Here is a 17,709-nt window from a genome sequence, read left to right as displayed (position 1 = left end):
AGACAGGTAGCCCGAGGTATTTGAAGGAATTCCAAGATGCTGAAGCAGCAAATCCCAGGCATCTGGCTATGTCACTAGCAACAACTGTCGGGACGTTCCAGCAATAAGTATGACACTTACCCCTGTTTAATTCACTGCCTGAAGCTTGGCAGTAGTCTTCCAGAACTTCCTTGAATTTCCTTGCCATCCGTTGAGAAGCAGCCCCCAGGAGCAGCGTATCATCTGCAAAGAGGGCATGGTTGATACTTTTTGTCCCTCTTGCTATGCATAACCCAACTATCTCTTGGTCTTGTTGTTTCCTGTTTAAGTGGAAGCTAAGGGCAGAGGCTTGCAGCACGAAGAGGAGAGGTGACAGGGGGCACCCCTGCCTCAGCCCTCTAGATGCTTTAAAGAAATCAGCAGCCCTGCCATTCACAAGAGGGGCAATCCAGGGTTCGAAGATACAAGCTTTGATCCATTTAATGAAATTTTGTCCAAAACCCAGTTTGCACATAACATCAAACAGAAATTTATGTCTCACACGATCAAATGCATTAGCTAGATCGAGTTTAATAACCATACCTTGTTCTTTGCGGCGCTGACTCGAGTGGATCGCTTCTTAGACCAAGATAAAATTGTCTACCAACTGTCTGCCGTGAATAAAGCCTCCTTGAGTCTTCGGGATGACTTTTGGGAGGATTTTCTTCAATCTGTTAGCTATAACTTTAGTGATCACTTTGTATCCAACATTGCATAGGGATATTGGACGGAATCTATTGAAGGTGTTAGCGCCTTTTTCTTTGGGAATAAGGGCGAGGAAGGTTGAGTTTGTACAGCCCCCAATTTTCTTGCATTCTTGGGATTTATTTATCATTTTCATAAAATCCTTCTCCACTATCTGCCAGCATACTTGAAGAAACCTGGGTGTGAATCCATCAGGACCCGGAGCTTTGTCGGGTTCCATAGCAAACAACGCTTCTTTGACTTCCATTGTCGAAATTTTATCTTCTAGCATCTGGTTCATCTTTGCGGTGATGAGCTTGGGGACATTGTCTAACAGATTGCCGTTTTGGGTGATCTCCTCGACTTCAGAATACATTTTTTCAAAGTGTTTTGATGCAGCCTTCTTGATGCTGACGAAGTCTTTTAAGGTGTTCTCCTCATTTTTAATTTCTGAAATACTGTTACGACATTTTCTAGCTTGGGCCTGCTTGTGAAAAAAGGAGGAATTACGGTCTCCAGCCTTGAGCCATAGACTCCTTGACTTGAGCCTCCAAAATTCCTCTTCTGCCAGGCATGCCCTATGGAATTTTTGCTGCAGCTGATATTCCTTGTCTAGCTCTTCTTTGGTGATGTCGGCAACTTCCAGATGAAGGTGCTGAATTTCCAGCTCTTTTTGAATTTTTTTCCTGTCCACTGCAGGGTTAGGTAAGGTTTTTATCCAGCCCTTTAGCATCTTTTTTACCCTGCGCAACTTTTCTTCCCAAACAAAGAATGGAGATCCCTTGACCGGCTCCATCCAGCATTCTCTAATCTTTTGCATGAAATCTGCCTCTTTGGTCCATAGGGAACTAAACCTGAATGGTATAGGCCCTAGATCCTTAGAAGGAATCAGTTCTAGACAGATGGGCTTATGATCCGAGACACTGCTTTGGAGAATGCGCATTTTAGCCTCCAGCCCCAAGAGAAGGAAGGAGCTTTGGACCAGAAAACGATCCAGTCGCGCTGCTATGTATCCCGGCCCCACTCTCTTGTTTGACCAGGTGAACGTGCCTGTGACTGGTTTTATGTCTAGCAAATCCCATTCTTGCATGAGATCTTCGGCCCATTCTCTTGCCGGATCCCTGACTATGCTGCCTCCTCTTTTTTCTGAGGCTCGGAGTGTGAGATTTAGATCTCCGGCAATGATAATATTTCCCAAATTTTCTAGATCTGCTAGGTTTTTGATGGAATCCCAACAGTTCTTTTTCTCACCTGCATTGTTAGGAGCATACACATTGAAAATACAAATAATCTCCTTTGTTTCTAGATGTTGTAATTTTAAAAAGATCCAATGGGTATTTAGGGATTCAGAGATTAGTAAAAACTTGTTTGAGTTCCAGAGCATCCCAAGTCCCCTCGACGCTCCCTAGGCCGACACTGCATGCGCTCCATTCTTTTTCCACCATTTTTTGCTTGCTTGGAGGAAGGCTGATTCCTCCAACTTGGTCTCCTGGATGAGGAGGATATCTGGGGATTCCAATCTTATTAAGCTACTCATCGCTTCTTCCTTTGCTGAGGTACCCATCCCCCTACAATTCTAGGAGACAAACTTCATTATTTATTTCTGCCTTGGTGGGCTCCCTTAGAGCCCTGTGATTGAATCCTAGTCACCTTCGCGGTTTTTGAAAGGAGCTTCTCTACCGTTGGCTGGCTACCCTGGAGTTTGTCCTTGTAATTTTCTTGTTCTCTTTTTTCTTTTGCCGTCTTGCGCCCTCGTGAGAGGATTGGGATTCCCCAATTTCCCCTTCTTCCTCTGAATCTTCGGACTCTTGGGTTTCCCCTTCTTCTTCGGAGGCCTTCTCCTCTGGTATACTTTTGATGGAGGGGGAAGCTTTTGAGGCAGAGATCTCCTTTGGCACTTCTGTTTCCTGTGTGGTCATGACTTCAGATCCAAGGATTTCAAATTTGTTACCTTGGTTTTCCCTGGCTGATTTTTGAGCAATACCTTCTTGCGGGTTCTTGGCACTGCCATTTGTGTTTTTCCTGTGAGAGGTTTTGGATCTCTTTGCCTGGTTCCATCCCTCTTCCTTTCCTTTTTCTTCCCCCCCTTTGGACGGGCAGTCCCTTGCGAAATGCCCGTAGACGTGGCACTTCCGGCATTTGAATGGCAGCTGTTCATAATCCAGTTTCTGTACATGAGTCCAGGGACCAACCACTATTTTGACGGCTTCCGGTAGTCCGACCTCCAGATCTACCTCTACACAGATTCTGGCGCAGTCGTATTGATCCTTGCTGTTGGCCTTGTCTATGAATTTTCCCAGGGTATTGCCAATGTGCTTCAACGAATCCCAGTTCCAGCAATGAACTGGTAGGTTGGGAAGCCTTACCCAAACCGGGACTGCTGTTGGCACGTCCACCGCCGGATCGAAGTCCGGAGTCCATTTATTTAAGTACAGCCCTTGGGGGCCCATGAAGTAGGGGCCATTCCTGAAAATTAGGTCTTTGTCTTCTTTTGCAGAGAATTCAAACAAGAAGTAGCCTCTCCCGAGGAAGTAAGAGGTTACCTTGTTTTGGATCAGAGGTGCCCAGTTCCTGGCAACCCAGTTCTCGGTCGTCTTCGGGGAAGGCCAGAGTCCTGTAAACTGTCCTACCAGTGCCCGATCTGCCAGGGAGAGAGCTACTTGGATCGGCCCTTCCGGCGGGAGGGCGATCTCCGGGATATCTTCCAACCTTTTCACAAATTTCGCTGCTTCCGAGCATTTCTTCTTGGGCAAAGAGGCTAGGAGGGCTTTGAAGGCTTCCGCTGCAGAAGGGGGAGGAGGAGAAGGCTCCTCCATGGAGAAAAAACACCAGCCAGGGCGGCCGCGGCCTGGAGCAGGTCTCTCGGCGGATCCCCGCAGGCGCAGAAATGAAACCTCCGCGAGATCCCACGCAGGTTCCAGGCAGGTCTACCCGGGGGCACCTACACAGTCTCAGGGCGCGAGGGGAGCGGCTGCGCACGCAGTCTCGGCTCCCACGGGTTGCGGGCTTCTCAGGTTGCAGAGCTCGGGAGGCCAAAAACCCAGCGGAAGGCAATCAATCAAGAGATAGTTCTTTTCAACAAAACATTATTGCTACAATAAGACATTATTATTGTATTTGGGTAGGATTAGATTCTCCACCGCCACAATGCATAATTATAATTAAGTAAAACCAAAATTGACTAGATTCTAAACCTTAACACTAACTTAAATTACCTGTTTTTACTTTAATTTAGCTATATTTAAATTAAGCATCAGGCACTAGCTATTATGTAGCCCTTGTTTTCATAAACACAAATATCGACATGGCATCATGTTGCGATTTGTCATAAAAATAATTCTTAAATTTTAATATATTTTTATTTTATAAAAATGTTTTTTTAATAATATTATTACTCTAACTCTTTAAAAAAATAAATTACAATTTTATATATCTATATATAATAAAAATTAATAATTTGATTGCAAAGTTATATTTAAGAGTTATAAATAAATATCTAAAGAAAATAATTCTCATTATAAATAAATTTCTGATTATATTCTCGTGAAAGCCTTGATACTTGGAATTTAAACTTGAGTTTGAAAGAAGTGAAAGCGTTATCATATGAGGTGCCTAACTCACAAAAAAGCATTGGACATCACCTGAAGCTTCCAAATTTGAGGATCGAGAATCATATTTCACTGGGTTGTCATATCAACTACCACACAATGTCCACTTGCTCAATGATGATGAATCTTTGCCACACCCACTGGCGTTGAATATTTGCCATGCCCAACTTTATGCTTCAAAATTTAAAATAAAACAAAATATGGTCTGGTAGGTTCGCAAATTTAAAATTCAAATTTGAATGCTTTTGTATCGATCCTAAGCACATCTACACAATTCAAAATCCAAGCTAGAATGGTATTAATGCACATAATATACCATTATGGCATTAATCATGTGGTGACTTGACAACAACATTGTAGCCCAATTAGTAAACATAACATCAAAGGCAAACCAGTTGTCAAGTAGATGAAAATGGGGCAATTGTCATGGTAATGTGTTACATGATCTTATGTGGTGCCTCATCTACCTTTGGATGTAGGTATGTATTTCAATTTTATCATGTAGAAGTTCACTCGCCAATTTCTTTAGCATTAAGAATAATACTCACCATGAAGAGGGAAATCAATTAAACTAGAAATTGCACCAAATGTTACAAAGGAAACATCGTAAGTCGATAGCCTATGAAAAAAGAGCATAGATGAAGAGTGATGTGATATGTTGTTGCCACTGAGTAAATTCTATAATTGGGATATCTTTCTTTCCTTTATCACGTGAAGATGTTCATGAGCACACAAAATGAGTTTTAAGTTTAAGCGTTAACTTTAATAAATGACAAGAATGCAACATGCAATTCCAACATGGGACTTCAATAATGCCTGGGTTAAATTTGAATTTAGGCATCAAATTGATAAGGTAAGATAAATCTTAATGGTTCTCCATAGAATTTGAATGGATTAATTATAAAATGAATTATAGGGTGAAGATCTTATAAACCCTTATAAACACATACAACATAACACATTGTAATACACTTTATTAGAATTACATTAGTTGAGATTATTAGTAATGTACTTGTTATACATCCAAGTAAAGGAAGTGTGTTGTGTTAGATTGTTATTATGGTACTTGCTTTGTTGCTCATCGCCTCTCTTTCATTCACACTTTTACTCTCAAATTATTAGTAGGCTCAATTTATGCGTAGTCTTGAACATGAATGCGACCACAGTCTATAATTTATAAAGTTCTTAGTGTTAAACAATTATCTTCAAACACAAGTTTTTCCATGCTATTTTTTACCTAATCTAATTTGTTATCCAATTTGATTTTGGTCAATAAAATAATGATCATATATTTATTTCCCCCAAATCATGATAAACAAAACATTATCGACACCATTAGAACATAAGTTTTTTTCCTTGTTTTCAATCTAACTCTCATTTTTTTGTTATCTACTGCTTACTCTACCAAAATTTGTGATATAGACCATAGGTTCAACAAAATTGATGTGTAGTTGTAAATTTGTGTTATTTAATATATATATATATATATATATATATATTATTTGTTGCTCAAATTTATAATTTCAATAAATTTTATAGCAAAATTATATATATATATATATATATAAGGAGGTGGTTATAGCATCTTATTCAACTACTAGTGTGAAAAGGAATAATGTGAGGTAAATCAAAATCGATAATCCTCTTTGCTCATAAAATGAAAATTTGATGATGTTTTTGCATTTTTCATGCCCTTATTTTTATGTCATGCTCAAATTTGTGAGTGTTTTCCTTGCAAAACAACGACAAAACCATATACAAGCTCTTTCCTTGAATCTAAAGAAGTAAGTTTGTAAAGGCTTACCTAACAATAGGCGAAGAGAAACCCTCTTCTGGAGAACCGAGAAGGGAATAAGCCTCCATGTTAAGGCATCAAGAAATCGTTCAGCAAGAAGTAATCGTTTGATTATTTTTTGAACGTACCCATTGTGCACCTTAACTATTAGTTTTCTCTTAACTATTAACTATTAATTCAACAGCCTACAAATCTTCAATCGTCTAACATTCCATCTGATGGTGCAGACCGGTACACAGTGGTAACTGGGGGAGTTGTTCTCAAAGGGGAACGCCTTACAGCGTAATAATCTTATATTTTATTATTCTTTCATGATGGTTAAAGTGTATAGAGAAACAATTATTTATATTCCATACAACCTTTAGGTTACAACGTGTGTTTGTTAAATTACAATAATTATAATATGTGTTAGTTAAATTACATTAATTGTAATATATTATTATAAATAATATAACACTAGAATTTATAATTTTAGCACATCATTATCAAATCGATAAAGCTTAAACAACTCAAACAAAACCCAAACAAGTGTAATATGTAGTGTAGTATTTGTTTCTTATGCAAAAAGTAATTGATAGCTAAATTAAAGTAAAAACATAAAGAACTAAAATTGCATATAGACAAATGCTTTCAACAATGAACAAGTTGGTTTAAGTGTTTGTATTAATCATAATCACATTATATAAAATATGTCACTCAGTGGTTAGCATGGGAAGACTTAGAAATTAAAGTAACCAATGATTTAGAAATCCTGTGCAGTAAACTTTGGTAATAAGCTTAATTTTATATTTCACATTTCTAACTTCTTAAAAAATTTACAACTTTTTTTATAGTTATAATAATTATTATAATTTACTTTTAATTATTAAAGTGATAATAATAAAATGATTATTGATTGTATTACTTAAATTCTTTTATTAATTTATTATTGTTGTTTAAAAGAAGCCAACCCAACACGCCTATGAAGGTGAGATTGACATAAGCTGACATGCAAAAAACAAGGGTTAAAAAAAGTATTTAGGGTATCTCATCTTTTGATTTTTAAAGTTATAATGTATAAATATCCTTTCTATATGTCATGATGATTGAAATTACAAAATTTGTTTAAAAGCAAAGAGATAAAAATAAATAAAAATAATATATATGTGTGTGTGTGGGATGAATATTATTTTATTACCTTTCTATAATAGGTTTTACAACATTTATATTTTTTGTAAGTAACAAATCTTAGCTGCGGACTTAAACATAGTTATGCAATATTACCAAATACTCACACAAAATTAATGTAACGATTGTTGGGAGGGCGATCTCCAGCATATCTTTCAACCTTTTCACAAATTTCGCTGCTTCCGAGCATTTCTTCTTGGGCAGAGAGGCTAGGAGGGCTTTGAAGGCTTCCGCTGCAGAAGGGGGAGGAGGAGAAGGCTCCTCCATGGAGAAAAAACACCAGCCAGGGCAGTCGCGGCCTTGAGCAGGTCTCTTGGCGGATCCCCACAGGCGCAGAAATGAAACCTCCGCGAGATCCCACGCAGGTTCCAGGTAGGTCTACCCGAGGGCACCTACAGAGTCTCAGGGCGCGAGGGGAGCGGCTGTGCACGCAGTCTCGGCTCCCGCGGGTTGCGGGCTTCTCAGGTTGCAGAGCTCGGGAGGCCAAAAACCCAGCGGAAGGCAATCAATCAAGAGATAGTTCTTTTCAACAAAAACATTATTGCTACAATAAGACATTATTATTGTATTTGGGTAGGATTAGATTCTCCACCGCCACAATGCATAATTATAATTAAGTAAAACCAAAATTGACTAGATTCTAAACCTTAACACTAACTTAAATTACTTGTTTTTACTTTAATTTAGCTATATTTAAATTAAGCATCAGGCACTAGCTATTATGTAGCCCTTGTTTTCATAAACACAAATATCGACATGGCATCATGTTGCGATTTGTCATAAAAATAATTCTTAAATTTTAATATATTTTTATTTTATAAAAATGTTTTTTTAATAATATTATTACTCTAACTCTTTAAAAAAATAAATTACAATTTTATATATCTATATATAATAAAAATTAATAATTTGATTGCAAAGTTATATTTAAGAGTTATAAATAAATATCTAAAGAAAATAATTCTCATTATAAATAAATTTCTGATTATATTCTCGTGAAAGCCTTGATACCTGGAATTTAAACTTGAGTTTGAAAGAAGTGAAAGCATTATCATATGAGGTGCCTAACTCACAAAAAAGCATTGGACATCACCTGAAGCTTCCAAATTTGAGGATCGAGAATCATATTTCACTGGGTTGTCATATCAACTACCACACAATGTCCACTTGCTCAATGATGATGAATCTTTGCCACACCCACTGGCGTTGAATATTTGCCATGCCCAACTTTATGCTTCAAAATTTAAAATAAAACAAAATATGGTCTGGTAGGTTCACAAATTTAAAATTCAAATTTGAATACTTTTGTATTGATCCTAAGCACATCTACACAATTCAAAATCCAAGCTAGAATGGTATTAATGCGCATAATATACCATTATGGCATTAATCATGTGGTGACTTGACAACAACATTTTAGCCCAATTAGTAATGAAATCCACATAACATCAAAGGCAAACCAGTTGTCAAGTAGATGAAAATGGGGCAATTGTCATGGTAATGTGTTACATGATCTTATGTGGTGCCTCATCTACCTTTGGATGTAGGTATGTATTTCAATTTTATCATGTAGAAGTTCACTCGCCAATTTCTTTAGCATTAAGAATAATACTCACCATGAAGAGGGAAATCAATTAAACTAGAAATTGCACCAAATGTCACAAAGGAAACATCATAAGTCGATAGCCTATGAAAAAAGAGCATAGATGAAGAGTGATGTGATATGTTGTTGCCACTGAGTAAATTCTATAATTGGGATATCTTTCTTTCCTTTATCACGTGAAGATGTTCATGAGCACACAAAATGAGTTTTAAGTTTAAGCGTTAACTTTAATAAATGACAAGAATGCAACATGCAATTCCAACATGGGACTTCAATAATGCCTGGGTTAAATTTGAATTTAGGCATCAAATTGATAAGGTAAGATAAATCTTAATGGTTCTCCATAGAATTTGAATGGATTAATTATAAAATGAATTATAGGGTGAAGATCTTATAAACCCTTATAAACACATACAACATAACACATTGTAATACACTTTATTAGAATTACATTAGTTGAGATTATTAGTAATGTACTTGTTATACATCCAAGTAAAGGAAGTGTGTTGTGTTAGATTGTTATTATGGTACTTGCTTTGTTGCTCATCGCCTCTCTTTCATTCACACTTTTACTCTCAAATTATTAGTAGGCTCAATTTATGCGTAGTCTTGAACATGAATGCGACCACAATCTATAATTTATAAAGTTCTTAGTGTTAAACAACTATCTTCAAACACAAGTTTTTCCATGCTATTTTTTACCTAATCTAATTTGTTATCCAATTTGATTTTGGTCAATAAAATAATGATCATATATTTATTTCCCCCAAATCATGATAAACAAAACATTATCGACACCATTAGAACATAAGTTTTTTCCTTGTTTTCAATCTAACTCTCATTTTTTTGTTATCTACTGCTTACTCTACCAAAATTTGTGATATAGACCATAGGTTCAACAAAATTGATGTGTAGTTGTAAATTTGTGTTATATATATATATATATATATATATATATATATTATTTGTTGCTCAAATTTATAATTTCAATAGATTTTATAACAAAATTATTATATATATATATATATAAAAGGAGGTGGTTATAGCATCTTATTCAACTACTAGTGTGAAAAGGAATAATGTGAGGTAAATCAAAATCGATACATCCTCTTTGCTCATCAAATGAAAATTTGATGACGTTTTTGCATTTTTCATGCCCTTATTTTTATGTCATGCTCAAATTTGTGAGTGTTTTCCTTGCAGAACAACGACAAAACCATATACAAGCTCTTTCCTTGAATCTAAAGAAGTAAGTTTGTAAAGGCTTACCTAACAATAGGCGAAGAGAAACCCTCTTCTGGAGAACCGAGAAGGGAATAAGCCTCCATGTTAAGGCATCAAGAAATCGTTCAGCAAGAAGCAATCGTTTGATTATTTTTTGAACATACCCATTGTGCACCTTAACTATTAGTTTTCTCTTAACTATTAACTATTGATTCAACAGCCTACAAATCTTCAATCGTCTAACATTCCATCTGATGGTGCAGACCGGTACACAGTGGTAACTGGGGGAGTTGTTCTCAAAGGGGAACGCCTTACAGCGTAATAATCTTATATTTTATTATTCTTTCATGATGGTTAAAGTGTATAGAGAAACAATTATTTATATTCCATACAACCTTTAGGTTACAACGTGTGTTTGTTAAATTACAATAATTATAATATGTGTTAGTTAAATTACATTAATTGTAATATATTATTATAAATAATATAACACTAGAATTTATAATTTTAGCACATCATTATCAAATCGATAAAGCTTAAACAACTAAAACAAAACCCAAACAAGTGTAATATGTAGTTTATTATTTGTTTCTTATGCAAAAAGTAATTGATAGCTAAATTAAAGTAAAAACATAAAGAACTAAAATTGCATATAGACAAATGCTTTCAACAATGAACAAGTTGGTTTAAGTGTTTGTATTAATCATAATCACATTATATAAAATATGTCACTCAGTGGTTAGCATGGGAAGACTTAGAAATTAAAGTAACCAATGATTTAAAAATCCTGTGCAGTAAACTTTGGTAATAATCTTAATTTTATGTTTCACATTTCTAACTTCTTAAAAAATTTACAACTTTTTTGATAGTTATAATAATTATTATAATTTACTTTTAATTATTAAAGTGATAATAATAAAATGATTATTGATTGTATTACTTAAATTCTTTTATTAATTTATTATTGTTGTTTAAAAGAAGCCAACCCAACACGCCTATGAAGGTGAGATTGACATAAGTTGACATGCAAATAACAAGGGTTAAAAAAAGTATTTAGGGTATCTCATCTTTTGATTTTTAAAGTTATAATGTATAAATATCCTTTCTATATGTCATGATGATTGGAATTACAAAATTTGTTTAAAAGCAAAGAGATAAAAATAAATAAAAATAATATATATATGTGTGTGTGTGTGTGGGATGAATATTATTTTATTACCTTTCTATAATAGGTTTTACAACATTTATATTTTTGTAAGTAACAAATCTTAGCTGCGGACTTAAACATAGTTATGCAATATTACCAAATACTCACACAAAATTAATGTAACGATTGTTTGCAACTAAACCCAAACAAGTGTAATATGTAGTGTAGTATTTGTTTCTTATGCAAAAAGTAATTGATAGCTAAATTAAAGTAAAAACATAAAGAACTAAAATTGCATATAGACAAATGCTTTCAACAATGAACAAGTTGGTTTAAGTGTTTGTATTAATCATAATCACATTATATAAAATATGTCACTCAGTGGTTAGCATGGGAAGACTTAGAAATTAAAGTAACTAATGATTTAGAAATCCTATGCAGTAAACTTTGGTAATAAGCTTAATTTTATATTTCACATTTCTAACTTCTTAAAAAATTTACAGCTTTTTTGATAGTTATAATAATTATTATAATTTACTTTTAATTATTAAAGTGATAATAATAAAATGATTATTGATTGTATTACTTAAATTCTTTTATTAATTTATTATTGTTGTTTAAAAGAAGCCAACCCAACACGCCTATGAAGGTGAGATTGACATAAGTTGACATGCACATAACAAGGGTTAAAAAAAGTATTTAGGGTATCTCATCTTTTGATTTTTAAAGTTATAATGCATAAATATCCTTTCTATATGTCATGATGATTGGAATTACAAAATTTGTTTAAAAGCAAAGAGATAAAAATCAATAAAAATAATATATGTGTGTGTGTGTGTGGAATGGAATATTATTTTATTACCTTTCTATAATAGGTTTTACAACATTTATATTGATGGGGCCAACCCATGTGGTCCCGCCTCACTTTAGCTGATGTGTAACCTACTTTATGAACTGGACTATATACGTTTGATTGGAGTTAATTTTTGGTTTGATATGCAATCAACTTGTATGTACCGGCAAGGTCTATTTGGTGGACATCTGTCCTCCTCGGGATCCTGGTCAATCCTCGCTTTGGTTTTCACCCGGTTCGCGCCTTTGGGTCTATTATTGTCTCCCGGTGGTTGGCTCTGCAGTCTCTGCGTTTTTTTTTTGTTTTTGCTGGTTGTTGCTCGGCCTGTGGTGAAACCCTATGCGGTTCCGGCCTGTTTTGTTGCGGTAAGGCTTGAGCTCGACTGCGCTCTTTCGCTCCTGTTTCGGTTTGTTGCCCGGTGACTTGGTATCTCCTTGGTAAGTTGTCTCTATTCGTTATATGCTTGTTTCACTCTCTCTGCTGTAGGCACTTTCCATTGTTTGTCGTTTGCCTTAGCACTGTCTGGTCTTGTCTTCCTTCACAGTCCTTAGTTGTTTGGTTGTTATGGTTTAATGGTGCTCGGGTTCGCTCTCGGCTTGATAGTCTCCAAGGTCGATGGATTTCCGGGGTCTTCCCTCTTCGGCTCTCGGCTATTTGAAAAGGTATGATTCCGTTCCCTGCTGTAGTTTCTTCACCACAATTTGTACAGGTTCTAATGACCTCGGCCCCTCTGTGAGTAGGGCTCTCTGGTTCGAGGTTTTCTTTCTTGCTATCGCGGCTCACCTTTCAGGTATGGTCACCTTCTTTTTTATTCTCTGTTTTTTGTTCTGGGTCTTTATAGCTCCAGCTTTCTTTCAAGGGTTTGGGAAACTAACTCCCCACCCTTCGTTTCTTTTACAGGTGTGGCCGCCCACTAGTTCGTTGGCAATGGCATTCGACTGTTCTGGTCTCTTTCCGGGTAGTCTTGCTCTTATTTCTCGTTTGTATTAGGTTCTTGTATTGGTCATTGGCTCCGGTTGCTAGTTACTGAAATGTATGGTCTTAGTCGTGACTTGGGTTTTTAGATTTTGTCAAACCCTTGGCCTGTAAATTAGGTAGGGTTTGGTAACTGCGGCAATGCTGTTAGGTTATGCTGAGATGGACTGTTCTATGGATATTTATGCTGAGATAAAATGTTACAATTTTAAGCGGAAAGGGAACTCGTTCACTGTCGGTTTTGTATGCTTACCTGGTAACTGTGTTTGTCTGGCATTGAACCCGTAGTTGGTGCTGGTCGGCTCCACCTCTCGTGTGCTTGCTTTCTTATTCTGCCAGTTCGTAGCCTGTCAAGGACTGTAATGGACTTTTGTATATGAAAATAAAAATAAATTATTGACACAACATTTTATGTACAGTCTTTTGTTGCTGAGGACGCATATAAGAATTATTTTTTTGTGCAATGTAAAATGAAGGAAATGTATCTTTATTTCTATTACTCTCTTGTTTGCTCCCCTGCTGAACCCCTCTGGGCCTGCTTGCTCGCGCTCTTGTACATTGTTTCTATGCAGTTAGATAACTGCTGGCAGTTGTTCAATTTCAGTTCAACAGTTATTACATATGTGACATTTCTTGATGGTTAACTTGTTTTCCTTGGTCTGTTCTTTACAATAGTAAATTATTGTTAAGTGGCTAATGACTCTAACTACTATTACTATTCCTAGTTAGAACTTATTACAATATTTTAGGCATTCTGAACAGAAACTAAAATAACAACAGATAATAATAAAACTAACTGAAAAGAAAAGAAAAAAAAACATAAGAACGAGACAGACTTGTTGTCCGTTCTGTGAGCTATTTCTCGTCTCCTGTCCTTTTCAGAAACCATGTCTGCCTTCTCTCTGACTTCACCCTGTTAACCAGATGCTCCTGCATCAGGCTTCCGGGGTAAAAGAGAACTCATGGCTCCGTTCCATGAGCTCCTCCACCGAATAACCAGCCTTCTGAATCTGCGCCGCGTCGAGCCACGAGCTGTCCTCCATTGGACGGTCTCTCCACTTGACGAGGTAACGCAGATATTCCTTTCTGCGCGTCTTCTTGGCTACCTGGGTGCTGAGGATTCCTTCAATTTCATGGGTCCGGGCCGAAGGTAACTGCTTCTTCCAAGGACTGCTCTCTAACTGGGTGTCCCGTTCTGGCTGTACCGTACTATCATCTTCCGCCTGGGCATGATATGGGAACAGGTCTGCCACGTTGAATATAGGTGATATGCCTATGTCAGGTGGCAGCTGAATTTCATAAGCGTTGGCTGAAAACTTTCGCAGAATCTTGCATGGACCGATTTTCTTGTATTTCAACTTGTTATATGTGCCCTTAGGAAACCGTTCCCGGCGCAGGTGCGCAAGGACCTCGTCCCCAACATCAAAATGCACCTCTCGTCGCTTTGTGTCTGCTTGCTGTTTGTATTTTTGTGTGCTGTCCTGCAATCTCAATTTGACTTTTTCATGAAGCTCGCTCATTGCTTCAGCAAAATCTTCCCCATCTGCACTTCTCTGTTCTAGCTTTCCCAAATCTCGCAGTTCATGTATTCCCCGAGGATGCATACCATACAAAATCTGAAATGGGCTAAATCCGGTGCTACGATTGGGCGAATCGTTATAAGCGAATTCTGCCTGGGCAAGAGCTCGATCCCATAATCGTGAATTTTCTCCAGTCAAACTTCGTAATAAGTTTCCCAAGCTCCTGTTCACCACCTCTGTCTGTCCATCAGTCTGCGGATGATACGCAGAGCTGAAATTCAATTGCGTGCCCAACTTTTTCCATAGGGTGCGCCAAAAATGTCCTGTGAACTTCACATCCCTGTCTGAAACAATAGTTCTGGGTAAGCCATGTAATCTAACAACTTCTGTGAAAAACAGGTGTGCCACGTATGTGGCGTAACTAGTTTTCCGGCAAGGAATGAAATGAGCCATCTTCGAGAATCTGTCTACCACCACCATCACTGAATCATATCCCCGCTGCGTTCTAGGCAATCCTAGGACAAAGTCAATGCTGACTGAATCCCACGGCCTGCTTGGAACAGGTAGGGGTGTGTAAAGTCCAGTATTTTGGCTGTGTCCTTTCAACAGTTGGCAGACTTTACACCTGGTTACATATCTCTGCACGTCCCGGCTCATTTTAGGCCAATAATAAAAATGCCCGAGCTGCTCCAAAGTTTTGTTGACGCCAAAATGTCCCGCTAGTCCACCACTATGTTTTTCTCTTACTAGATTCTCCCTCATTGAACAGTCCGAAATACATAGCTGCCCACCTCGAAACAATAATCCTTCCTGTAAATTATAATCTAGCCATGGGCTTGTGTTCCTCAATACGGGATTTTGGCAAGCTTCAAAAGCTTCCTTGAAATCCGTGTCCATCTAGTACAAGTCCTTCAGATATTCGAATTCCATCACCTGTATGCCACTTTCTTGTAAGAGCAAGGCTCTTCGGCTTAAAGCATCTGCCACTTTGTTGGCTTGCCCACTTATGTGTTTTAACACAAAAGTAAAACTCTGCAAGTATTCCACCCACTTGGCATGCTTATGGTTCAACTTGTGCTGCTGCATTACATATTGTAATGCTGAATTATCGGAAAACAAGACGAACTCGTTGCCTAGTAGGTAGTGTCTCCAATGTTTTAAAGCTTGGACCACTGCATAGAATTCCTTGTCATATGACGAATACTTCTGCCGACTCTCATTTAGTTTTTCACTAAAAAATGCCACTGGTCTGTCCTCTTGACTGAGCACAGCGCCAATAGCTGTCCCGCTTGCATCACAACGAACCTGAAAAGGTTTACTAAAATCGGGCAGCCTCAAGATCGGCCTCTCCGTTATTTTCCGCTTCAAAAGTTGGAAACTGTTTTCTGCCGCCTTGGTCCAACAAAAAGGTTGGCTGGCCTTTTTGATGGTCTCTAACATTGGTGCGCAGATTTCACTGAAATTCTTAATAAATTTTCGATAAAAACTTGCTAGACTGTGAAAACTACGTACTTCAAACAAACTCTTTGGCGACGGCCAACTTATGATTGCTGCAATCTTTTCTAGGTCCATTTTCAACTCGTTCTCTGCAACTACAAATCCCAGATAGACCAGCTCCTTCTGCAAGAAAGTGCATTTCTTCAAATTTATTAGCAGCTTGCTTTGCTGTAGCTTCTCGAACACCTTTCGAATATGCTGAAGATGCTCTCTTTTCGTTCTGCTGAAAATTAAAATATCGTCCAGATAAACTATCACGAACTTGCCAATAAATTCTTTTAACATCTCATTCATCAGCCTCATAAAAGTACTAGGAGCATTACTCAACCCAAATGGCATGACCAGCCATTCATACAGCCCTTCATTGGTCTTGAAGGCTGTTTTCCATTCATCTCCTTCCCTAATTCTGATCTGATGATACCCACTCTTCAGATCTATTTTTGTAAAATAAGCTGCCCCACTAAGACAGTCCATCATGTCGTCCATTCTGGGCAAGGGAAATCTGTATCGAATCGTGATTTTGTTTATGGCCCGCGAATCCGTACACATTCGCCATTCTCCACCCTTCTTAGGTGCAAGTACTGTTGGTACTGCACAGGGGCTCAAGCTTTCTCTGATCCGTCCCTTATCCAGCAACTCCTGCACTTGTTTGCGTACTTCTTCATTGTCCCTCGGACTCATCCTGTACGTTGCCTTGTTACGCAAGCTTGCTCCTGGTATAAAATCAATGTGATGGCTGATACTCCTTTTGGGAGGCAGTTTATCAGGTAACTCGTCAACCACAATATCTTGGAATTCTTCCAACAGCTCCTGAATTTCTTTAGGCAGTTCTGAATTTTCTATGTTCAGCAACACCGGCTTCATTCTCCTTACAACTGCATAATTAACCTCATTTTCCTCAACCTGTTTCACAAACTGTTTTCCTCCGATTAATAATGCCTTTGTTCCGCTCGGTTCTGCTGTGTCTTCCTCTTTGATGGGTACAATTGTGTGTTTGATCCCATCCTTCGTAAATTTATAATAATTTGTCTTCCCATCGTGTGTCACCTTCCGGTCATACTGCCATGGTCTTCCAAGCAGTATATGGCACACGTCCATTGGCATAATATCGCAGACCACTGTGTCGTGGTACTTGCCAATGTGAAATTCTACCTCGCATTGTTCATCAACTAATAGCTGGTGGCCTTTCTGTAGCCACGACACCTTGTAAGGTGTGGGGTGCTTAAGCCGCTTCAGTCCCAGCTTTTCCACCATTTTGGTGGCAACCAAGTTGTCCGTACTTCCGCTGTCTATTATCAATTTGCAGCACTTTCCATGTGATTTACAAACTGTCCGGAACAGTGCTTTCCGCTAGGTCTGTTCAGCCACCTCCTTGGCTGGTTTCAACAACACTTTATTTAAAATCAAAGCTTCCCCTGTTTCTGCCATGTCTTCCACCTCCCGGGGTTGTGCTTCAGCTTCCTCAGGCTGTGCAACAAGTGTTCCCCTCTGGCCCGCATGTTCAACTTCTGGACATTCGAAGGATCTGTGCCCCCATTTATGGCACCTGTAGCACTGGACATTAGTCCCTCTTCCGCGGCCATTTCCTCGTCCTCGCTAATATGACCGACCTCCTCTA

Source organism: Pinus tabuliformis, chromosome 3_1 (genome assembly GCF_031772625.1).
Source record: "Pinus tabuliformis cultivar Carrire ecotype Pingquan chromosome 3_1, CPIR1, whole genome shotgun sequence".
Classification (NCBI taxonomy): Eukaryota; Viridiplantae; Streptophyta; class Pinopsida; order Pinales; family Pinaceae; genus Pinus; species Pinus tabuliformis.
Note: the sequence above shows the minus strand (reverse complement) of the source record.